This window comes from Dendrobates tinctorius, unplaced genomic scaffold (genome assembly GCF_039654945.1).
Source record: "Dendrobates tinctorius isolate UK_male_01 unplaced genomic scaffold, ASM3965494v1 ptg000038l, whole genome shotgun sequence".
NCBI lineage: Eukaryota > Metazoa > Chordata > Amphibia > Anura > Dendrobatidae > Dendrobates > Dendrobates tinctorius.
In genome coordinates, this window is record NW_027361706.1 from 14990563 (window position 1) to 15015840 (window position 25278).

At 43.5% G+C, this 25278-nt stretch overlaps 1 long non-coding RNA gene across 1 annotated transcript in view; it reads right to left on the reverse strand.

Moving 5' to 3' along the window:
• The window catches only part of LOC141088240 (uncharacterized), a 215129-nt gene that overhangs the window by 83096 nt on the left and 106755 nt on the right, over window positions 1-25278 (reverse strand). The window contains exon 2 of the long non-coding RNA XR_012231859.1: window positions 234-306. This is a non-coding gene — a long non-coding RNA (uncharacterized lncRNA). The remainder of the gene's footprint in view (window positions 1-233; window positions 307-25278) is intronic.

Here is a 25278-nt window from a genome sequence, read left to right on the forward strand (position 1 = left end):
TGTCCCTTTTTTATGACCACCTAGTCATCCAGCTTTTTATCTTTTTTAATATATAAATTTTAATATATATATTATATTCTTTATTTTATATTATTAATTAGTTTATTTGTTGGGTATGTGATATATTTATTTGATTATCTATTCACATGGTTTTATTAATGTGTACTGATTATATATAATGCTTATACATCTTTATTTGTCACCTTTTAGTTCCTAATCCTATCAGCAATTACCTTGTGTTGTTCATCTGTTGCGAGGAATCTTGGAGTTGACTGATGCTGATGCCATTTTCTTCTTCTGATATATCTATACAAGAAAAAGGAAAGGAAAAAGAAAAAGAAAAAAGAAAAATGAAAAAGGACAATGATTAAATATCTATTGCATCAACCTATATATGAATTTGACTTAATATGTATTCAGTTTTTTCTCACAAATATATATATATTTTTTTTATTTTTTTATTTTTCAAATATATCATTAATTTATATATGAACTTGATTACACATGTATTAATATTTATTTGTCTCATTAATTACAATTTTAATTTTTATTATTATTTTTTCAAATATGTATTTACATGAAAGATGAGTATATAATTGTATATTACTATTTATTATTAATCATTTATTATTTTCATCATCACTTATCTTATTATTTATTATTTTTTCTTCATTTGCCATTATTATTATTTTTTATTTTAGTATTTTCATATTCACTATTATTATTTATCATTCTTACAGTTATTATTTATTATTTTTACATTTATTATCATCCTTATTTTATTTTTATTTATATTTACTTTTTTTATTTTTATTTATATTTATACTTATTTTATTTTTATTTATTTTTTCCTTATATTTATTTATCTATTTATTTATTTATTATTACTCATCATTATTTTATTTTTATTCATACATTGGTGTTTATTATATGTCATCATATGCCATATATTATATATTATATATGTTAGCATTGTATTTGTAATTTTTATTTTAGTTCTTTTCCTTTTTTGTATCAAATAGGACCTATGTACCATGTGATCTCTCTGTTTATGTTATGTGCGCTCAGGACCTACGTGTCATGTGTCCAATCCATCCAATCACTGAGCGCCTTATATCTCTATGTACCATGTGGCACTTGCAGCCCAATGACAGCGGTCAGTGTTGTACGCACGCTGGCATCGGGTTCCGGGAGTCCCGCCCGCCGTGCCTGCGTCCCTGTTCGCCGCATCATTGTATTGCGACGATCGGGGATACACGTGGGCCGGCGGCGTGGGGCTGCCTGGTTACCGACGATGCTTGCGTGCGTCATTATACACTTACTCCGCTCTCATTGGTTATTTTGCCCTATTTAAACTTCTTCCTGTCTGGATGTCGCCACCCCCTGACGAAGGTACGCCGAAACGCGCGTCGGGGCTGGCACATCCTGGGGACAGAAACAGCTGAAAGGTATTTACACTGTTCACAATTATTTTTATTGTATATTTTTTATTGTATATTATAAGTTCTGATTTATTACACTATTGCGGCACATTGCACTTCAATTGTGGCAGCTCATTTATTATAAATTATTTGAGCACTCGTTCTGTGCTTTCACATATATTTTAAATAATTTTTCCTTTAGCTCACGGTTCCTGTTTACAATTGTGGCACATTGCACTTTATTGTGTGGTAATACATATTTAGTTATCTTATATTTTTAGCGTTTTTTATACACTTTTTCACAGTTTTTTCTTGCCTGCACATATTATATGTTTGCACATAAATTTATTACACTCGCACTAGCAATTTTTATATATGTGCTTTTATATATACATATATATTATATTCATATATATTTTTGGCTTTTATTTTATACTGTGTGATATTATTGTGGGTGCTTTTTATTGAGTGATTATTGCTGTCCCCAGGCTGTGCCCTTATTTGGCATTGGCCTCCCCTTACCATTTATTTTAATATACATATATATATATATATATATAATATTGTTGGATATCTAATGAAATAAAAATCTTTATTATTGACATTTTTCTCGGTTTCTTCGCTTTCTTCATCTTGAAAATGAACAAGGCCTGGATCTCCAAAGACTTTGCCATTCCTCTTTCAGACTAAATTAGTGGTTGGCAACTGTATCCAGGTCTGCTGGTGTGTTCATTTTTCTACCACCTGAACTATAATCCCTGTGCTTCAACACAGCCAGTTGTCGCTCAGATGTGTCATCTGCACAGAGAAACACACTAGCTCCTGTGTTAGTGGGGTTCAGTAACGCCAGCTGATCCCCTGCTGTGTGGACGGCAAAGTCACCAGCTCCATCAACATTCAAACCACTACTGATTTTTAACCGTGCCCAACTTAGGTCTCTGGCTCCACTGTCTCTACTATTTCCCCTGGCCTCCAACCCCGCCATCTACATCTCTGAAGTGGCGTCAGCACAATCTACACTTGTTCCTGTGGCTCAGTCCCATCAGTTTATCCCCTGATGTGTGTCCGGCAAGGTCTCCTGCTCTGTCCACATTCCCATAACCAGTAGTGGGAATGAGGACAGAGCTGGCGGCATTGCCGGACACACATCAGGGGATTAACTGACCGGACTGAACACCTGGAACACAGGAACAAGTGTGGATTGTGCAGACGCCACTTCGCAGCTGTAACTGGCAGGGTTGGAGGACAGGGGAAATACGAAAATCAGTGAAGCCACAGGCCTAAGTGGAGCACGGTTAAAATTAGTAGAAGTCTACAACCGATCTTAAAATTTCTTCAATGCAGCCTCAGCCTGCTCCGTGCTTGTCCCTGGGCTTCAACACAGCCAGTTGTTGCTCGGAAGTGCCGTCTTCACAGAGTAAAACACTAGCTCCTGTGTTTGTGGGGTTCAGTAACGTCAGCTGTTCCCCTGCTGTTTTGATGGCAATCTGTCCTGCTGCCTCCCAATTGACAGCACATCAGGCCTCAGCCTGCTAAGTGCTTGTCCCTGGGCTCCAACATCGCCAGTTGCTGCTCATAACTGACTTTGGGACGGGTACTCCCTCCTGCCCAGCTTGGTTCCAGCCCTGCCTGCTGTTTCCGGGAAGTGTCAATGTCAGTTTGCCACCCCAAGTTGCCATGTCGTGTTGCGGTTGGGTTAGCCGAGGCTAGGGTGCCAGCAGTTTAGGTGCTTCCTATGTGAACTGCGGGTTCTGGTAAGAAAGGCTTGTTCCGTAGTGCCAGTAGGACAAGCACCCCCTGTAGGACTGTGTGATTCGGTAACTGCGGCCAGCTTGCGGCATGCCAACTTTGCTTTTCAGGGGTAACTTCAGCTGCCCCTCCGGGTTCCAGCACCGTCAGCTGGTTCTCGGCAGAGCCTTTGGCCTAGGTGCCTCCATCTCGGTATCCGAGTTCCGGCAACGTCTGCTGGTCCTTGGTAGAGCTTTGTAGCACAGGTACCTCCTGCTTAGTAACCGGGTTCCAGCACCGTCAGCTGGTCCTCAGTTGTGCCATTGGCTCTTATTCCTTCTGCTGCCCCTCCGGGTGCCAGCACTGTCAGCTGGTCCTCGCTATTTCCATTTGCTCTTGCAGCTTATGCTACCCATCCGGGTTCCAGCACCGTCAGCTGGTTCTCGGCAGAGCCTTTGGCCTAGGTGCCTCCATCTCGGTATCCGAGTTCCGGCAACGTCTGCTGGTCCTTGGTAGTGCTTTGTAGCACAGGTACCTCCTGCTTAGTAACCGGGTTCCAGCACCGTCAGCTGGTCCTCGGTTGTGCCATTGGCTCTTATTCCTTCTGCTGCCCCTCCGGGTGCCAGCACTGTCAGCTGGTCCTCGCTATTTCCATTTGCTCTTGCAGCTTATGCTACCCATCCGGGTTCCAGCACTGTCAGCTGGTTCTCGGCAGAGCCTTTGGCCTAGGTGCCTCCATCTCGGTATCCGAGTTCCGGCAACGTCTGCTGGTCCTTGGTAGTGCTTTGTAGCACAGGTACCTCCTGCTTAGTAACCGGGTTCCAGCACCGTCAGCTGGTCCTCGGTAGTGCCATTGGCTCTTGTTCCTTCTGCTGCCCCTCCGGATGCCAGTACCGTCAGCTGGTTCAAAAGGACAAAGAACAGGAAGACAACCACCAAGATGCAGAACAACAAGAGAGAGAAGACAAAGAAGCATAAAAAAACAAAGCAGAAGAACATTAAGCATAAGACTAATACTCTGAGCAAATGATATTATCTTATTTATAAGCAGAAGAAGACTAAGCAGTGTATGGGGGTGAGTCCGTTCCTCCTCGTGGTGCCCCTGGAAAAGGCCTGCTGCTGCAGGCCAAACTGAACGCGGACAAATCCTGTTGTAAATCTTTTGTGACAGGCAGACCGGAAGGTGTAAACTTCTAACTTTTCTAGATAACAACTACAGGAATGCCTGACACAAATAAGAATATGATGAAGAAGAATAGGAAGAAGATGAAGATTGAAGAAGTTGAATATGTAGAATAATAATTGTTGAATAAGAAGAATATGAAGAATGTAAGAAAAGGAAGAAGAAGAAGAATGTAAAAAAAGGAAGTAGAAGAATTTAAAAAAAGGAAGAAGAAGAAGAATGTAAAAAAAGGAATAAGAAGAAGAATGTAAAAAAAGGAAGTAGAAGAATGTAAAAAAAGGAAGAAGAAGAAGAATGTAAAAAAAGGAATAATAATAATAAGAAGAAGGTAAAAAAAGGAAGAAGAATAAGAAAGAAGAAGAAAGAAGAAGAAGACATACATGTCTGGTAAAAAATAAATGAGGCTAACATAGTCAATATCTTTGTAACTCCTAACGTCTTTAAAAAAAAAGTTTAATTCCTGCTATTCCATTTGATTGGGCTAAACCTCTATGGCTTTAATGTCTCCTCCACCTCCCACAATACATTCTACATTATTCTTAGTTGTTTTTCTTCATGTAGAATTAACCTACAAGGAAAGAAAGGGTTTTTTTAATTCCAATATTTTGGCCCCATTGACTTGCATTGGTTGCCGGTATCGGAATCGGCTATACCGATACTTTTTTTTAAGATCGGCCGATCCATTCCGATCCGATATTTTCAAGTATCGGCTGGTATCGCTCAACTCTAATAGACATATATTTTGAATGTGTACGCTATCCATACATGTTATCCGGGGATACGGTACCCTTTCTCACCTTTGTGCAATCACGTGCAAGCCATACTGGGCCTGACACCGTCTGAGCCTGCCTCCTGATGTATAGACATATCTTTTGAATGTGTACGCTATCCATACATGTTATCCGGGGATAAGGTACCCTTTCTCACCTTTGTGCAATCACGTGCAAGCCATACCGGGCCTAACACCGTCTGAGCCTGCCTCCTGATGTATAGACATATATTTTGAATGTGTACGCTATCCATACATGTTATCCGGGGATACGGTACCCTTTCTCACCTTTGTGCAATCACGTGCAATCCATACTGGGCCTGACACCGTGTGAGCCTGCCTCCTGATGTATAGACATATATTTTGAATGTGTACGCTATCCATACATGTTATCCGGGGATACGGTACCCTTTCTCACCTTTGTGCAATCACGTGCAAGCCATACTGGGCCTAACACCGTGTGAGCCTGCCTCCTGATGTATAGACATATCTTTTGAATGTGTACGCTATCCATACATGTTATCCGGGGATACGGTACCCTTTCTCACCTTTGTGCAATCACGTGCAAGCCATACTGGGCCTAACACCGTCTGAGCCTGCCTCCTGATGTATAGACATATATTTTGAATGTGTACGCTATCCATACATGTTATCCTGGGATACGGTACCCTTTCTCACCTTTGTGCAATCACTTGCAAGCCATACTGGGCCTAACACCATCTGAGCCTGCCTCCTGATGTATAGACATATCTTTTGAATGTGTACGCTATCCATACATGTTATCCGGGGATACGGTACCCTTTCTCACCTTTGTGCAATCATGTGTAATCCATACTGGGCGTGAGAACGGCTGGCGAGCTGTTAAGCAAGCTACAGCACCTGTGGTTTGCACACGTAAGTTTTTCATTTTTTCAGGAATGACGGTTAGGCCTAATTCCGGAACTGCGGTTGACCTGCACTTACTGGGAAATCATCATTCGCGGGTAATAATTGTAATCAGTGATCCCCATCACTAACGTTGTTCAGCGGGTTATCTGCACCTGTAAGCGACAAACACTGGCCTTTTCAGTGTAGCGAACATGCAGCCACGGACATGTAAGGGCATGACACACCAGTTATTGGCCAATCTCATGTGCCAGAGCCTCACGTGTCCCTTCAGTAAGCCGGACTCGGACCGCGGGGCATGACGGAGTCTCGTTCGTTAACGGAATTAAGCTTGCAATGTGTGCATCTGTTCTGTAGCTGGCATGGTTGAGGTTTCCCAGGTGGAGTCGAATTTAACCGTAGGCTCCACTCCTGGTGGTGCCCTTCTGGACATTCCTTTAAGGTTCAGCTTTGCAACCATACTGCCCACGTAAAACAAACACTTTGCCTTCATGAACGCTGTTTGGAGGGTCATGACTCGTGGGAATAATGCCGCCCAATCAGTTAACCTGCTAGAGAGATCCTTCGTTGCTCCCAAGCATGACATCACACTCCCTAGGAGGAAGGTAATGCCACTGTGGCGACCGTACTCCTGGGAGCGACACAAGTGCACTGATGCCCAGCCACTGCTCGATGAATCTGCTGGTACATTGACCCAGACCACTACATTCCCCTCGCACGCTACACGGCCTGAATCTGACCCTGATGAAACTCAGGTTACCCTTCCCATATACAGTTCCATCTTACACGGTGACAAAGAGGAAGCTGCAGATGAAAGTGCAGGTTCAGCCCACCCGCCATCAGACACACCACCGTACTATCAGGGGCCCTGTGCCAGTGCCGTCGCCAACGAGTGGGTCCCCCCTGCTTGCTCAGGATCACAGCACTTGCAAGGTTGAAATACTGTGCAGTGAGATGGAAGATGGGGACGACGAGGAGTCCAGACTAGTACAGGGATTCCCTAGCGAGGAGACTTATTTGATTGTTTTCAATGTTGGGACAGCAATTTTTGGGGAGCACTATACTCTGGAGAATGATAGATGGGGCCCACCATACACTGGAACATTCCAAAGGTGGACATCAGACACTGGAGCAGCATTTACAGGGCCCATTATACACTAGAGCATTAGAAATGGAGCCCATTATGTTTGGAGCATTATTTGGGCCCATAAGACAGTGGAGCTTCATCCATGGGGACCAACATATACTGTAGCATTATGTGGAGCTCATCATATACTATTTCAAACATTATATGGGACCAATGATTCTGTATGGAGAAATAGATGGGCCTCGTCATGAGATGTAAAAAGTGAAGTATTTTTCATTGTACTATACCGCTATTTCTCTGCTGTATCGGAGCATGATGAGTTGTGGTATGTGTTAAAGGGGCGCTCTTTCGCCCAGGGCACATGAAAACCTGGAGCCAGCCCTACCCCCCCACAACTTTAGCCAAATAACCCCCATTTTTCAGTTCGTAACTTGTATTATGAAGTTAATTAAGGTTGACAAGCTTAAGTAAGAAGAATTGATGCTTTTGGCATTCAAATGGGCACTGTAGGTGTGTTTCCTGTCCTCCTCTCACTGCCGACTTTTATTCCCCATTGACTTACATTGGGTTTCGTGTTTCGGGACGACCCCGACTTTTCCCTATAATCGGCCGATCTTGCTCGACCCGACTTTTGGAAAAGTCGGGTTTCACGAAACGAAACTAGACCCTAAAAAACCAAAAGTCGCTCAACTCTAGCTCCCAGACTCCAAAAAACACACTAATAAGGAAAGCCTCAATGGGGACAGTGATTATGATGTATGTAAAATGCTGTGTAATTAATGGCATCGTATAGGCAAGTAAAATGAAAAAAATAAATAAATAAAGCATGGACGATTGAGCTTTGAAGGAACAGAATTCAGAAAAAGTACTGCACATTAGTATCTAATAGCATTGTAAAGATTTTATGCTTCACTGCGCACATACACCTTAAAAGGTTTATCCAGTGCTATTTTTTTTTGTTTACCATTGGCCTAAAAATTTACAGGTAGGTAATTGCTAAGTACCTGCTTATTTTACCTGACGCTGGCACAGAGCAGTCATTCACCGCTCCTGCTGGCGATCCTGCTGGTTCACATCAACGGGGTAGCTCTTCTTCTTCCGGGCTTCTCTGTCGATGGGACGTCATGCAGATTGACAGCTGGCTCCCCGCAGTTAGGCAGTGGGGAGCCGGTTGTCAGTCAGTATGACATCAGGAGTCATGCCCAGTCAATGGAGCAGAGTAGAAGAGAAATCTCTGCTCTGTTGACGTGACATCAGCGGAAGTGGCCTAATTGCTCTTAGGAATGGTCTGTGCCGGCGGAGATCAGTAGCAACTGCCTGTCTGGTAGTTCAAAATAAAATCAGCTAACATAATGCCTTTAGGATTCAAAAAGTGTTAGTGTGTATTTCTATAGATTTACCTGTGAAATTCTATCTTCCGTGTGTTATACAGAACAAATACGGATAATGATAGATAGAACTTTAAAGCATTTGAAATTACAGTCATAGCTGCACATACGCTAATTTCAAAGTCAAGAGTCTAGTTTTTCAGCAAAAAGTACATACCAATCAGATTACGCAAGTGTAAATTAAAATCAATTATTGTGCTTGTGCCTGCGACATAGCACGCCAGGATCATTTAGAATCTTTTTAAGAAAGATTTGCTCAGACCTTTGGTGAGTGCATCCTTTGTTCGATTCCATGTTTAAAGCGTAGTTGCAGCACTCTGATATGAATAGCCTAGATTGGTCTCCTAGCAACAACCCTTTCCTACCATATCTATATTCTCACTATAAATACTAGATGGAGGTAGAGGAAAAAACGCTTTGTTATCTTTTTTTTGTATGCCAACAAGGAAGCATTAGTAATCTTTTGAAACCTAGCGGCAACCTGTAAAACCTGCATTTGATAAAAGTCAATGCCAAAAATTGAAAAATAGTCAATTTTTTTTTTTTTTTTTTTTAGAATTTTATGCAACAGTTTTGCTATACAATAGACATACTTTTAACACAAACAGTGGACACTGCGCAAAGAGGAAGGAAAATGTAATTAAATTGGTTAAATATCGGCACCGTCATAGAGTGCGCACAGAAATCTTTAAACGGAAATAAAAGAACCTCATAAATTAAATTAGATAGACAGAAATCAAAGCAATAGCCCTTACCAACCTGATTGCAGATTTTTTTTGAAGTGTAGGTTAAAACATACCTATCTACTCATATTGGTGCCCCCTGAAGAAGCGATATGCAAAACACATGTTGTGGTACTTTTCAGAGTGTGTCACCTGGTCCATTCAGAGTTGGACTGGCCCTCCAGAGAACTGGTGAATCCTCCGGTGGGCCCTGGCTTCTTCTTCAGGAGAGTTCATAGTGCAAACCTTGAGTGGGAGAGAAAGGTGGGCCCTCAGAATCAAATCCTCTGGTGGGCCCAATGTTCTTAAGTCTGACCTTGGGTCCATTTATATGGCATTTGGTGTAGAGAGAAGCAGATGAGGTAAAATTTTAATTCACCTACTCATGCAGATTTTCCTGGGTAATTCAATTAGCAGAAAAGTTATTCTTCATGAATTTAATATCCTTTATTATGTTTCAACTCACCTTTCCGGCCTCTCCCATCTGGATCGGAGATGTTGAGGTGCAGAGGGGCTGGAGGGTTGTACAGGAAGGGTAGTATAAGTGTGTTTATTCTTTTTCAACCTTTTGATGGCTCTTTATGATTTAGAAAAATGACCAAAAGCAAACGACAAAAAATCCACATTTTGACTAGTCTGGATTTTTGTATTTTGCATTTGATTACAATTAACTTTTACTCAAAAATATTTCATCAACTCTAGTTTCATAGGTATTATCTTTCATGTTCTTAGTACCAGAAAGGAGAGAATCTATTTGAGTGGAAATTAGTTTTACAAAAATCAGTATTTTTTTTTTGTACTTCGCACATATACCACCATCATATTCCATAGAACTTTATAGGCATTATCATTACTATCCCCAATGAGGCTCACAATTTAAATTCCAAATCAGTATGTCTTAGGAGTGTAGGAGGAAACTGCAGAACCCAGAGGAAACCTACACAAACATGGCGAGAACATACAAACTTCTTGCAGATGTTGTCCTTGGCGGGACAAGAACCCAGAACCTTTGTTGCTGCAAAGCAACAGGGATAACCACTGAGCCACCTTGCTGTCCTTCTCAAGAATACAGTTTTTTGCAATCTGTGTGAATTCAGCAAAGTGGTGGCCAGCTGAAATCACTGTTTACGAGGAGGCAATTTGTTGCCAATATATAGGGACGCATTGTTGGTGATGTTAATGGAGACAATTTGGTTCATCTGAAATACATCAGAGCTGCCTATTAAAAATCTGCTGTTTGAGACTAAATTTGCATAAAAAATAGGTCAATAACCTACAGTACATCCACAGGCTGCATATTCCCCACAGCCCTTAAAAAGCAAAGACCAGACATGAATATAAAAGAAGCCTGCAGAGAACAAAGTGTTAACCCATGCCAATGATAAGTCTCTTGCTGTCCTGTGGGTAAATAACACAAATTACGGATTCATGAATAATTTTGCTAGACAGGGGAAAGCTCTTATAGAAAATTCAACCATTTGCTGGTTAATGACCTTTCATGTAAATTTTCATCATGTGCGAAATAAAAAAAAGCAGGCTCAGGAACTGAGACTGCATCATGCACTGCAGATGCCAACTGTGTTACATAGTTGGCAATAGTCTGTAACTGCAGCGCCTAGAGCACACTTCAAACACAGTAGTTTAACCACTTAAATGCGGCTGGAATCCTCTGGCAGCAGCATTTAAGTGACACCATTGTTGGTTCGTGAGCACAGTCACCAGTCACCCCTGTGATGCAAAATGAGGAAACTGATGGAATAAATTTCATGCAGTGGTCTTCTGAAAGCCCCAGTATCTGACATTTTGCCAGTATGAGCTGTGCAGGAGAGCCATAATTTCAATATATACTGCAATACCATGATATTGCAATACACAGTCAAGGCCGAAAGTATTGAAACCCTTTAAATTTTTCAAAAAAATTAAGTATTTATCCAAGAAAATTACTACAATTGAACATGTTTTGTTACACACATGTTTAGTTTAAAGTGGGTAATTTAAAAATCCAAATGGATTCCTGTGGAGACACAGCATTGTATCTTAATTAACCAGATGTCTATTTTTTGCAAACCAAGAAGAATAGACTGTTAGCTTTATGTTGACTTTTGAAATTATGTGTTGGTGAAGAAAACAGACTTTTGCTTGTGTAAGCCTGTAATATTCACATTTCATATAATATATTGTGCTCTTATCCTTGATGACTAGTGATGCTTACTGATATGCTAATAATTATGTATTGTGTAGGCCAGATAGATTGGTGACATTGAAAACAGAGGAGGAAAAACTATGCAAATAGATTAAATAATTAAGTAATCCTACTACTCATCTCCACTCTTACCCTTTATGTCAATACTGAATGAAGGACACTTGGTAAGTATAAAAAGAGGCCACATCTGTCTATGGAGAGAGACACACAGCCAGAGATCCTGCCAAGACATCCAAACATCCAGGGGACCCTACAGGACTGCTGCCAATACATCATTACTCCATCAAGAGGGACACGGATCTATAATTGTACAGGAAACAACCTAGGGGACCTCGGCCCCAGTTTGAAGAATACAGATCTGCTTCATTGACTATAGCTGAACCATGGATAAGTTTGGAGAAAGCTAGGATTGGGACCCGCTGGTCGCCTGGCTCAAAGTAGATGTTCTGAGAAGCCAAGTTGTGACCTTATGGTCAACTGGACTTGTACCTGAATGGACTCATCTTCCTAAGCTTGTCATTGCCTCCTCTCTGTGTGCATGCCACAGGTGGGGTAGTTGACCCTGGGAGCTCTGAATTCACAACTGTTCTTATCTCCGCGAGTCAGCTGTAGGGTGAGACTCTGTAATGTGCACCATTTTGAGGTATTTTGCTGGGAATGTTCTACGTGTTATCTACCTGTTTTGTAGTTCAATACTCAATTCATAGTACAATGAATTGCCTTTGGTACACTGTGTTTTATGAAGACCAAGGACAGTGCAGCCGTCAACCAGAAAATTTTAGAGCACTTCATGCTTCCCTATACCAGCAGATGACAAAGTGGGGAAAAAAAGTATTTAGTCAGCCACCAATTGTGCAAGTTCTCCTACTTAAAAAGATGTGAGAGGCCTGTAATTGACATCATAGGTAGACCACAATTATGAGAGTCAAAATGAGAAAACAAATCCAGAAAATCACCTTGTCTGATTTGGCAAGATTTATTTTTCAAATTATGGTGTAAAAATAAGTAATGGTCATTAACAAAAGTTTATCTCAATATTTTGTTATGTATCCTTGGTTGGCAATGACAGAGGTCAAACATTTTCTATAAGTCTTCACAAGGTTGGCACACACTGTTGGTGGTATGTTGGCCCATTCCTCCATGCAGATCTCCTCTAGAGCAGTGCTGTTTTGGGCCTGTCACTGGGCAACACGGATATTCAACTCCCTCCAAAGGTTTTCTATTGGGTTGAGATCTGGAGACTGGCTAGGCCACTACAAGACCTCCATATGGTTCTTATGAAGCCAATACTTCATTTCCCTTGTGGTGTGTTTGGGATCATTATCATGCTGAAAGACTCATCCACTTTTCATTTTCAATGCCCTTGCTGGTGGAAGGAGGTTTGCACTCAAAATCTCACAATACATGGTCCCATTCATTCTTCATGTACACAGATCAGTTGTCCTGGTCCCTTTGCAGAGAAACGGCCCCAAAGCATGATGTTGCCACCCCCATGCTTCACAGAAGGTATTGGGTTCATTGGATGCAACTCAGCATTCTGTCTCCTCCAAACACGACAAGTTTTGTTTCTACCAAACAGTTCTTCTTTGGTTTTATCACACCATATGACATTCTCCCAATACTCTTCTCAATAATCCAAATGCTCTCTAGCAAACTTCAGATGGACCCATGTAATGGCTTAACTCCCCTCTCCCACTCTCTGACCACAACCTTCTCTCATTCTCTATCAAGAACTGCCAGGCCGCTCAGGTCACCCCGCTGTCCATACTTATAGAAACATACAGGCCATTAACACCAAGAAACTTATGAAGAACTTGCAGTCTTCATTGGCCCCTATCTCCTCCCTCTCATGTTATGATTCTGCACTGAAGCATTACAACAAAACACTTCATTGTGCCCCGGATGAATTTGCACCTCCTATACATAGAACAACACAACACAGAGAGCGACAACCCTGGCACACCCTGCAAACACGCTACATGCAGCGGTGCTCCAGGTGTGCCGAACGTCTGTGGAAAAAATCCAATCTACATGAAGATTCCATTATAAGTTTATGCTTAGAACATACAACACTGCCCTTCACCTCTCCAAACAAATCTATTTCAACACCCTCATCACCTCACTGTCCAATAACCCTAAACGTCTCTTTGACACTTTTCATTCCCTGCTCAACTCAAGAGTGCAGGCCCCAACCATGGAGCTTCGAGCTGACGATCTGGCCAATTACTTCAAAGAAAAAATTGCCAATATCCGACAGGAAATTATCTCCCAATCAACTCATACCATGCACTGTCCTCCCTCCCCCACTGAATCTAGCTCACTCTCTGATTTTGAACCAGTCACAGAAGAAGAAGTAGGCAAGCTCCTTGCATCTTCTCGCCCAACCACTTGCACCAGTGACCCATTTCCGTCACATCTCCTCCAGTCCCTTTCCCCTGCTGTCACCACTCACCTAACTAAAATATTTAACCTCTCTCTCTTCTGTTATTTTTCCCTCCTCATTTAAGCATGCCATCATACATCCGCTACTTAAAAAACCATCCCTCGACCAAAACTGTGCCGCTAACTATAGACCTGTCTCTAATCTTCCCTTCATTTCTAAACTCCTGGAATGCCTGGTCCACTCCCATCTTATCCGCTATCTCTCTGACAACTCTCTTCTCGACCCTCTCCATTCCGGTTTCCGCTCTTTACACTCTACTGTAACTACCCTCACTAAAGTCGCTAATGATCTATTAACAGCTAAATATAATGGTCACTATTCCATGCTAATTCTCTTGGATCTCTCTGCAGCATTCAACACGGTGGATCATCAGCTACTCCTCACTATGCTCTGCTCCATTGGCATCAAGGACACTGTTCTTTCCTGGTTTTCCTCCTATCTCTCTGGCAGCTCCTTTACGGTATCATTTGTTGGCTCCTCCTCCTCTCATCTTCCACTTACTGTTGGGGTTCTTCAAGGATCGGTTCTTGGTCCCGTCTTCTTCTCTTTGTACACTGCCCCTATTAGTCAATCAATCAGTAGATTTGGTTTCCAGTACCATCTCTATGCTGATGACTAGAGATGAGCGACTTTGCCTTTTTTCGGGTCGAGTCGGGTTTCATGAAACACGGCTTTCGCAAAAGTCGGGTCGAACGAAATCGGCCGACTATAGGGAAAAGTCAGAGGCCGACTGAAACCCAATGCAAGTCAATGGGGAAGCAAAGTCGGCAGGGAGTGGAGGACAGTAAACACACCTACAGTGCCCATTTCAATGCCAAAGCTTGTCAACCTTAATTTACTTCCTAATAATAGTTACACATTGAAAACTGGGGGTTATTTGGCTAAAGTTGTTGGGGGGGTTGGGCTGGCTCCATGTTTTCGTGTGCCCTGGGCCAAAGAGTGTCAGTGCGCCCCTTTAACACATACCACAACTCATGATGCTCCGAAACGCCACAGAAATAAAGGTATAGTACAATGACACATACTTCACTGCTTACATGACATGACTGATTTATTTTAAATTGTACAATAGCTCAAAAACAGGACAGTATATTACTCCATGCAGTGTTATGACCACCACATTGTGTGCCATACAGAATAATGAGCCCCATATATTTCTCCATACCAAATAATTAGTCACATATAATGTTCCATACAGTATCTGATGAGCTCCACATAATGCTCCATATATAATGGGCCCCATTTTTAATGCTCCAGTGTATAATGTGCCCCTTAGATGCTGCTCCAGTGTCTGATCTTCCCCATTTACATGATGGGCCTCATGGATGATGTTCCAGTGTATGATGGGCTCTAATAATGCTCCATATATAATGGGCCCCATTTGTAATGCTCCAGTGCATAATGTGCCCCTTAGATGCTGCTCCAGTGTCTGATCTGCCCCATTTACATTGCTCCAGTACATGATGGGCCCTATTTTTAAATAACCCAGGCATGGTATGTGAAAAGAGCTCCATGGAGTAATCTGAGCTGTGTGCTTCCACATCCTTCACTTTTCGTGTGGGTGAAGGACACAAGGAAAGGGGTTGCTCCTGACCAGAAGCCTGCAGTTATGACTCAGTGCTTGCATTTTTTACAACTTCAGAAAAGGAGGCGATAGAGCTGGAGGCTGATTCAGCAATGTAAGCCACAGACAGTTCCTGATACTCCGGCTTTAAAAGTAGTCTACCTACTCCCAGAAAAGGGAGCCTTCCAGGCCTTCCAGGGCTACACCATGACGCTGGCTCAACACCTCCTGCCTTAGCTGCTATTGGGCTCTTCCACCATACTTACTCATGTTTTTGAAAATGGACCCAAAATACCAGCAGATATATGGTACTGTATCATAAGCGTACAGTTCTATACAGTCTATGGATAACAGTAAATCTCCGTATATATTTCATGAGGCATACACAGATGCTCACAGGCTCAGTATGGACTACCCAATAAAATAACAAGTTGAAAAAGGGTACAATATCACCAGATAAAAGGTATATATAGTATAGTGTAAACATTCTGATTCTCCGTATACATTTCAGGAGGCAGACACAAACGCTCTCAGGCCCAGTATGGATTACACAAGAATATGAAAAGCTGTAAATGGGTTATGTAACACAAGTGTACAGCTGTATACAGTGTTGGGGTAATCATAAAGTTCCAAATATATTGCCGAAGTAACAGACAGACGTTTACAGGCTCATTATGGATTACACCAGAATCTAAATCGCTAAAAAGGTTACTGTATCAGAAGTGTTCTGCTGTATACAGTGTTGGCCAAATTGAAAATATCGGTATATATTTCCGTAGTCACCCTCAGACACTCACTCAGTTTGGTTTTGACCATCATAAAAAATGTTGTAAAAAAGTTCCTGGATAACAAAATAGCAAGTATATATTTTTTAGGGGACAATTGAAATCTCTGTATAAATAGTCCCGTAGTCACTCTCAGGCGCTTACACAGTATGGATTTGACCGTAATGCTAAATGTCGAACAAAGGTACTGTATAACAAGATACAAGTTGTATCGAGTATAGTGTAAAAATTGGTTTCTCCGATTCACCGTATATATAGAAGGCGTAACCCACACACGCTCACTCACTATGGATGATGTAGGGAAGGTGGACAGACAGACAAACCAGCCTGTAGTGAGAAGCAGAGGTGTAGCGTAGTGTAGGTGTGAAATCGCTAAGATAAAGAAAAAGGGTGCAGTGTTTTAGCTTGCCCATTGAAGGGCAGTGGTGAGTGTAGGAGTGGGACTGAATAACTGCCATTGGTCAGAGGAACTGTTAGGTGATGGTGGGCGGAGTTACCAGAACTGGAAGTATAAAAGGCTGAGGGAAGGTTCTGGAAGAGTCAGTCAGCGAAGGGAGCACAGTAAAGAGGAAGTTCTGCTGAGGAAATAGAGACAGTGTAAAGGCTCCAGAGAGGACAGACAGTTGAGGCGGTCACGGGGGGATGGACCAGAGGACGGTAGCCGCAAACGTAGACGGCTTGGGGCTATCATACGGACGGTGTGCTCAGACTGGTGCAGCTCTGTGGTGGTTGGGCCTAGGCCAGCCACAGTGGAAGAGCCACAGAGGACGCCACGATTATAGTTATGAAGGAAGTGACGGTACCGGGGCCTGTGTACAGAGAAATGTGAAACAGCTGTGGTGAATTGCTGTTGTTGACAGGATGGGCACTAAAAACGGACCTGTTCAACACAAACTCTGTCTCAGTGTCGTGTTTGTCTGCGGCAAGAGGAGGGTCCCCCCCCCACAGTTGGTTATCCTACAGATGATACCTTAATACAAATTTTCAAAACAAAGCAAGGTGCTGTAACAGCACATACCAGGTGTGTCCAGTCTAGGGTTAAATTTCCATCTATACTTCTGGAGTCAGACACAGACACTCACAGGCTCACTATGTATTACACCAGAATTTAAAAAGTAGAAAAAGGGAAAGGTATTCTGTTATGAATGAGTCACCGTAGGAGGCAAAAACAGAAATGCTAGCTAAATCCAGAAAACCAGAGAAGTTGGCAGCTATCGGATAGCAGACCCCTGAAGCTATCAAAAACAACTAGCAGTAGCCGTGGGGGGTTCCTACGATGCCCTAGACCCCTTGATCACAGCTGGAGAACTGCCTAGCCTAAAGACAGAAAGGGAAATCTAAACTGCCCCACAGCAGACCCCAAAGCAATAGGCAGCCCTCAACATATAATGACGGTGAAGCAAGAAGAAAAAACACTAACACAGATAGAAAGATAGACTGAGCAAATGATGGGGCCCAAGCTAAGTAGATAGGACAGGATAGGAAAGCTGCTGTCTGCAATCCGCGAAAAACCCTATCAAAATAAGAGCCAACAGACTGACAGGGAAAAAGGCCCTGAAGACGCTAGACTTCAAAAAGACTATGTCAGTACTCAGGTATTTTCTGAAGACAGGGCAAACAGACAAAAAGGAATTCAGCTCACCCCAGCAGGGAATGGCAGAATCCAGAAAAGCAAGGCAAAATGAAGCCAAAACACAAATGCAAAAAGGCAAAGCAGAAAACTTAGCTTTTGAGGAGCAGGAATCAGACTGGTCTCCTAGAATCCCTCAGAGAAATCACCAGCGAGGCAGAAGGGCGTCGGCTGCCTTATATCCAGTCAGAAATCCCCGTCGCCTAGTCATCCTCTACCAGCTCAGGTGCTTGGTAATCAGCCTCACTACCTTCCTTCACCAGAAGAGGGAGTTCATCAGACCTCAATGGTGAAGTGGAAAATGAACTCATAAGAGTACCTCCCCCTTGAGGAGGGGTCACCAAACCCTCATCCACGCCACCAGGGCAATCAGGGTGAGCCCAATGAAAGGCACGCACCAATCTTTTGGCATGAATATCAGAGGCAGAGACCCAGGAATTATCCTCCTGACCATAACCCTTCCACTTAACCAAATACTGGAGTCTCCGTCTAGCCAGACGGGAATCCAGTATCTTCTCTACCTCATATTCCATGTTACCTTCAACCAATACAGGGTCCAGAGGTGCCACCCCTGGAACTACTGGTTCAACAAACCTCTTCAACAAGGACTTATGAAAGACATTATGGATTTTAAAAGTGACAGGAAGAGCCAACCGAAAAGAGACCGGATTAATGATCTCCAAAATCTTGTAAGGCCCAATAAATCTAGGCTTAAACTTAGGAGAAGCTACCTTCATAGCGATATTTTTTGATGATAACCAAACCATATGACCCACCTTAAACTGGGGACCAACGGTCCTATGTCGGTTGGAAAACCGCTGGGCCTTTTCCTGGGAGAGAGATAAGTTATCCACCACTTGGTCCCAGATCTGGTGCATTCTCTCCACCACAGTGTCAACACCTGGGCAGGCAGAAGGCTCCACCTGCCCTGAAGAAAATCGAGGATGAAACCCAAAGTTACAAAAAAAGGTGACATCAAAGTGGCAGAACTAGCTCTATTATTTAAAGCAAATTCGGCCAAGGGCAAAAATGAAACCCAATCATCCTGATCAGCGGAAATAAAACATCTCAAATACGACTCCAAGGTCTGATTTGTTCTCTCCGTCTGCCCATTGGTCTGAGGGTGAAACGCAGAGGAGAAGGACAATTAAATTCCCAGCTTGGAACAGAACGTCCTCCAAAATCTAGACACAAACTGAACTCCTCTGTCAGATACAATGTTCTCAGGAATCCCGTGCAAGCGAACCACCTGTTGCAAAAACAGGGGCACCAACTCAGAAGAAGATGGCAACTTAGGGAGTGGTACAAGATGAACCATCTTAGATAACCTATCACAAATCACCCAAATAACAGTCATTCTCTGAGAGACAGGCATATCAGAGATGAAATCCATTGAAATATGGGTCCATGGCCTCCTGGGGACCGGCAAAGGCATCAACAACCCACCAGAGCGAGAACAAGGTTTAGACCGGGAGCAAGTCCCACAGGACTGCACAAAATTCCTGACATCACGAGACAAGGCGGGCCACCAAAAAGACCGACTTACCAGATCTCTAGTACCAAAAATACCTGGATGACCAGCCAATGCAGAGCAATGAACTTCAGACATCACTCTCTTCTTCCACTGGTCAGGAACATACAACTTTCCACTGGGACAACGCTCAGGTTTGTCCTCCTGGAACTCTTCCAGAGCACGTCTCAAATCAGGCGAGATGGCAGAAAGAACTACCCCTTCGCCTAAGATGGTAGCAGGCTTGGTCACTACAGGAGAATCAGCAAAGAAGCTCCTAGAAAGAGCGTCAGCCTTGACATTCTTAGTGCCAGGAAGAAAAGAGACCACAAAATCAAAACGCGTAAAAACCAAAGCCCATCTAGCCTGTCTAGGGTTCAAGCGTTTGGCCGACTCCAGGTAAATCAAATTCTTGTGGTCAGTGAGGACCACGACTTGATGTTTAGCTCCCTCCAACCAATGTCTCCACTCCTCAAATGCCCATTTCATGGCCAACAGTTCCCGATTCCCCACATCATAGTTGCGTTCAGATGGGGAGAACTTTCGGGAAAAGAAAGCACAGGGATTCATTTAAGATGTTACAGGATCCTTTTGGGACAAAACAGCTCCTGCACCAATCTCAGAAGCATCCACCTCTACCTGGAATGGGAGTGAGACATCAGGTTGCCGCAAAATCGGGGCAGAAGTGAATCTTCGCTTCAGCTCCTGAAAGGAAGAAACAGCCTCCGGAGACGAATTCAACACATCAGCACCCTTCTTAGTCAGATCAGTCAATGACTTGGCAATACTAGAAAATTTTGCTATAAATTTCCGATAAAAATTAGCAAAACCTAAAAACTTCTGAAGGGCCTTCAAAGAAGTGGGCTGAACCCAATCATAAATGGCCTGTACCTTGGCCGGATCCATTTCAATAGTTGACGGAGACAAAATAAATCCCAAAAATGAAATCCTCTGTACCCCAAAAAGGCATTTCGATCCTTTGACATACAGGGAATTCTCCCTCAAGATCCGGAACACCATCCGAACATGTTCCACATGAGAATCCCAATCCTTGGAGAAGATCAAAATATCATCCAGATAGATAATCAAAAATTTATCTACAAAGTCTCGGAAAATGTCGTTCATGAAGCACTGGAAGACAGAAGGGGCATTAGTGAGCCCAAAAGGCATCACCAGGTACTCAAAATGTCCCTCCGGAGTATTAAACGCCGTCTTCCATTCATCCCCATGCTTAATGCGGATAAGATTATACGCCCCCCTGAGGTCAAGCTTGGTAAACCAGCAAGCACCTTTAACTCTAGAGAATAGATCCAAAATCAGGGGAAACGGATACTGATATTTAATAGTAATTTTGTTGAGGGCACGATAATCAATACAAGGCCTTAATGAACCATCCTTTTTGGCCACGAAAAAAAACCCAGCACCTAATGGTGAAGAGGATGGTCTAATATGACCCTTCTCCAAAGCGTCCTTAATATAGGATTGCATAGCCTCATGCTCGGGTACAGATAAATTGAAGAGCCGACCCTTGGGAAATTTACACCCCGGGCTCAGTTCAATTGCACAGTCATAACTCCTATGAGGAGGCAAAGACACAGACTTATTCTCACTAAATACATCATAAAAGTCCGCCAAATAGTCAGGAACATCATGCGACTGAGGAGAGGTGGAAAAAACCGGAACCTCACTAAGGGCACACCGACAACCCCAACTCACCTCAGACACAGATTTCCAATCCAAAACTGGATTATGAATTTGCAACCAGGGAAACCCCAGAACAATGGTATTATGCAAATTATGCAACACCAAAAATCTGCAATTTTCTTGATGGTCTGGGGCGACCCGCATTACCACCTGGGTCCAAAACTGAGGTTTATTTTTTGCCAAACGAGTAGCATCAATCCCCCTCAAAGGGATAGGCGTCCACAGAGGTGTCATAGGAAATCCACAACGTTTAGCAAAATCCAAGTCCATTAGGTTCAGGTCTGCTCCCGAATCCACAAAAGCCTTGGTGGAAAATGTGGACAGGGAGCAGATCAGAGTAATTGCCAGAAGAAACTTAGGTTGAACACCACCCACAGAAAACGTGTGTGCAAAACGTTTCTCTCGTTTAGGACAGACAGAAATAATATGCGAGGCATCTCCACAAAAAAAAACACAGCTTATTACGCTTTCTGAACTCCTGACGTTGCTCCCTGGGCAAAACTCTATCACATTGCATAGGTTCAGACACTTGTTCAACAGGTGGCAACACCTCTCGTGCAGTCCTGCGTTCATGTAAACGCCGATCAGCCTGAATGGCTAATGACATAGAATCGTCCAGACCATAGGGAACAGGAAATCCCACCATAGTATCTTTTACGGCTTCTGACAAACCCTTCCGAAAGAGAGCTGTCAAGGCATTATCATTCCAGGTAGTAAAGACCGCCCACTTTAGGAATTTTTGACCGTACAATTCTGCAGAATCTCGACCCTGGCTCAATGCCAACAGGGTCTTTTCAGCCTGATCAATAGCATTAGGTTCGTCATACAACAACCCCAAGGCTTGAAAAAATGCGTTCACATTAGTTAGACTAGGATCATCAAGTTTCAAAGAAAACGCCCAATCCTGGGGATCGCCACGCAGCAAAGAGATGACAATTTTAACCTGCTGCGCGGAGCTCCCTGACGAGTTAAGCTTCAAGGCAAAAAATAATTTACAATTATTTTTGAAATTCAAAAATTTAGACCGATCCCCAAAAAACACATCAGGAGTAGGGATCTTTGGTTCAGCAGCATGTGAATGAGCAAGGTAGGCGGAAATTCCCCGCACTTCAGCAGCGAGCTGCTCCACACGATCAGACAATTGCTTTATCTCCATTGAGAAAAAAAAAAAAAATCCCCCTACGGCCTCAGAGATATAGAGGAAAAAATATACACTTTTTTTTTTTACAATTCTTTCCTGCTATTGAGTACCCTAGGATCTGCGGTACGGCTGGTGATTCTGTTATGAATGAGTCACCGTAGGAGGCAAAAACAGAAATGCTAGCTAAATCCAGAAAACCAGAGAAGTTGGCAGCTATCGGATTGCAGACCCCTGAACCTATCAAAAACAACTAGCAATAGCCGTGGGGGGTTCCTACGATGCCCTAGACCCCTCGATCACAGCTGGAGAACTGCCTAGCCTAAAGACAGAAAGGGAAATCTAAACTGCCCCAGAGCAGACCCAAAAGCAAAAGGCAGCCCCCAACATATAATGACGGTGAAGCAAGAAGAAAAAACACTAACACAGATAGAAAGATAGACTGAGCAAATGATGGGGCCCAAGCTAAGTAGATAGGACAGGATAGGAAAGCTGCAGTCTGCAATCCGCGAAAAACCCTATCAAAATAAGAGCCAACAGACTGACCGGGAAAAAGGCCCTGAAGACGCTAGGCTTCAAAAAGACTATGTCAGTACTCAGGTATTTTCTGAAGACAGGGCAAACAGACAAAAAGGAATTCAGCTCACCCCAGCAGGGAATGGCAGAATCCAGAAAAGCAAGGCAAAATGAAACCAAAACACAAATGCAAAAAGGCAAAGCAGAAAACTTAGGTTTTGAGGAGCAGGAATCAGACTGGTCTCCTAGAATCCCTCAGAGAAATCACCAGCGAGGCAGAAGGGCGTCGGCTGCCTTATATCCAGTCAGAAATCCCCGTCGCCCAGTCATCCTCTACCAGCTCAGGTACTTGGTAATCAGCCTCACTACTTTCCTTCACCAGAAGAGGGAGTTCATCAGACCTCAATGGTGAAGTGGAAAATGAACTCATAACAGTAATCATAGCGTACATCAGTATACAGTGTTGTGGTACTTTTAAATCTTCATATACATTTCAATCTCAGTAAGCCAGTCAAGAATCTCCGCTTCTGGAAACTACATGGATACAAGTATAGACGCAAGGTCAAGTGTTAGCAGAAATTTTGGAATTACTCATAGCGGGGAAACCTCCCGGTATATGTTGCAGAGACGATGCAGACCCTCAATTACTGTGTCTGTGGAGAAAGCGAAAAAGGTTCTTTGTGAAGAAAGGATTGCTTTATCGCAGTTGCATGCATCACATCACCGTTACTCATCTCCATCAAATTGTGATCACAGGGAGAGATGTACCCATGGTCCTCACTGCCTATCATGATGTGTCTGGTCATTTTGGAGTGCAAAAGACAGAAGCCACAGGCCGTAGACGATTCTATTGTATTGGCATGAGAGGAGACATTGAAAAATGGTGGCAGGAATGTCACACGTCTGTGACTATCACAACTGTGAAAGGTGATCATAAACCACCACTGCATCCACTTGTAAGTTGATGTCCATTTCTAATGGTAGCCATTGATCATCTGAAAGTAGAGGCCAGCAGGACAGGCCATAGCTACATCTTAACCATCATTGATCAATACACCAAATTTCGAGTGGCCGTCCCTGTGAAGGATTTAACTGCCCAGACTACACAGCGGTGGAGCAGGGAGGGGTAAGTATTGCAACTTGCAAGTGCTGTGGCCATGACCAAGCAGGGGGGGCACAATCGTGGTTGACGGTACTGGCACAGGGCCCCTCATAGTACACTGGTGTGTCTGACGGGGAGCGGGCCCTCCCACCATCTGTAGAGGCACTGTATTGCACTATGAGAGGCCCTGTGCCATTGCCAGCAGCCATCAGTGGGCCCATTCACCTGTTCAGAGCAACGACACTTGCCGGGGTGTGCCAGGTCTTGACCCCAGCCGTTGGGGGAGGGGTGGGCAGCCCAGATAGGGAGGTTTAAAAATTGGCATATGTAGATGTGTTGGCTGGACATTCAGCTGGTGCAAAGGGCGTAATTGGGCAAGTCCGAGGAAGAGGAGGAAGAGGAAGAGACGGTGTGCTTAATGGTGGCGGTGGTCTTACAGTGGGGATAGTGATGGAGCGTTGTTGGCTACCTTCAGTCGGAGCAGGTGCACATGTGCTACCTGAGGTTTTGTAGTGCATCCACGCTTGCAAGTGCATGTTGATTAAATGTCTAAGCATGCAACTGGTATTCAAATTTCTGAGTTGTTTACCTCGGCTAAAGGTCCTTCCACACTTCTTACAGGTAACCTTTGCCTCATCAGTAGGATTTTGGACAAAGAAGTGCCACACTGCACTCTTCCTACTATGGTAAACATTTTCTGGCCTTGCACGCTGAGCTAAGTTCACCATCTGGTCAAGCTGTCCTGCAACTCTTTTAGTTTTTGTTCCAAGTTTTAGGACAGCTACGGGCCTGCTAGATAACCGCTGCGGCGATGTCAATGCCTGCTGCGGATCCTTCTCCTTATCTGAACTGCCAGTGCCACCCTCCTCCCCAAATGGATGCCAATCTGGGGCAAGAAATAGGTCATCCATCACCTCCTCTTCAAAGTCATCTGCACCTTCCTCTTTACCTTCCTCTGTGTCACTCTGTAAGGTGGTATGGTATGCGGGAAGGGGCACCTGGGTTTCATCAGGGTCAGATTCTGGCTCAATAGACTGCGAGGGCAATGTAGTGCTGTGGGTCAATGTACCAGCAGAATCATCTAGCAGTGGCTGTGCATCAGTGCAGTCCATGTAAGACTCATCTTGGACTGGGGAATTCAGGATTTGACTGGATAACCCAGGCATGGTATGTGAAAAGAGCTCCATAGAGTAATCTGCAATGTGGGCTGCCGCATCCTTAACTTTTGGTGGGGGTGAAGGACACAAGGAAAGGGGTTTTTTATGACCAGAACCCTGCACTGATGACTCCGTGCTTGCAGGTTTCGACCGGTCAGAAGAGGAGGCAATAGAGCTGGTGGCTGTTTCGGCAATGTACGCCAAAATCTGTTCCTGATGCTCTGGCTTTTAAAGCGGTTTTCCTACTCCAAGAAAAGGCAACCTTACAGGCCTTCTTGGGCCAGAGGATGACGCAGGCTCAACACCTCCTGCCTTAGCTGCTATTGTGCTTTTGCCAGAACCA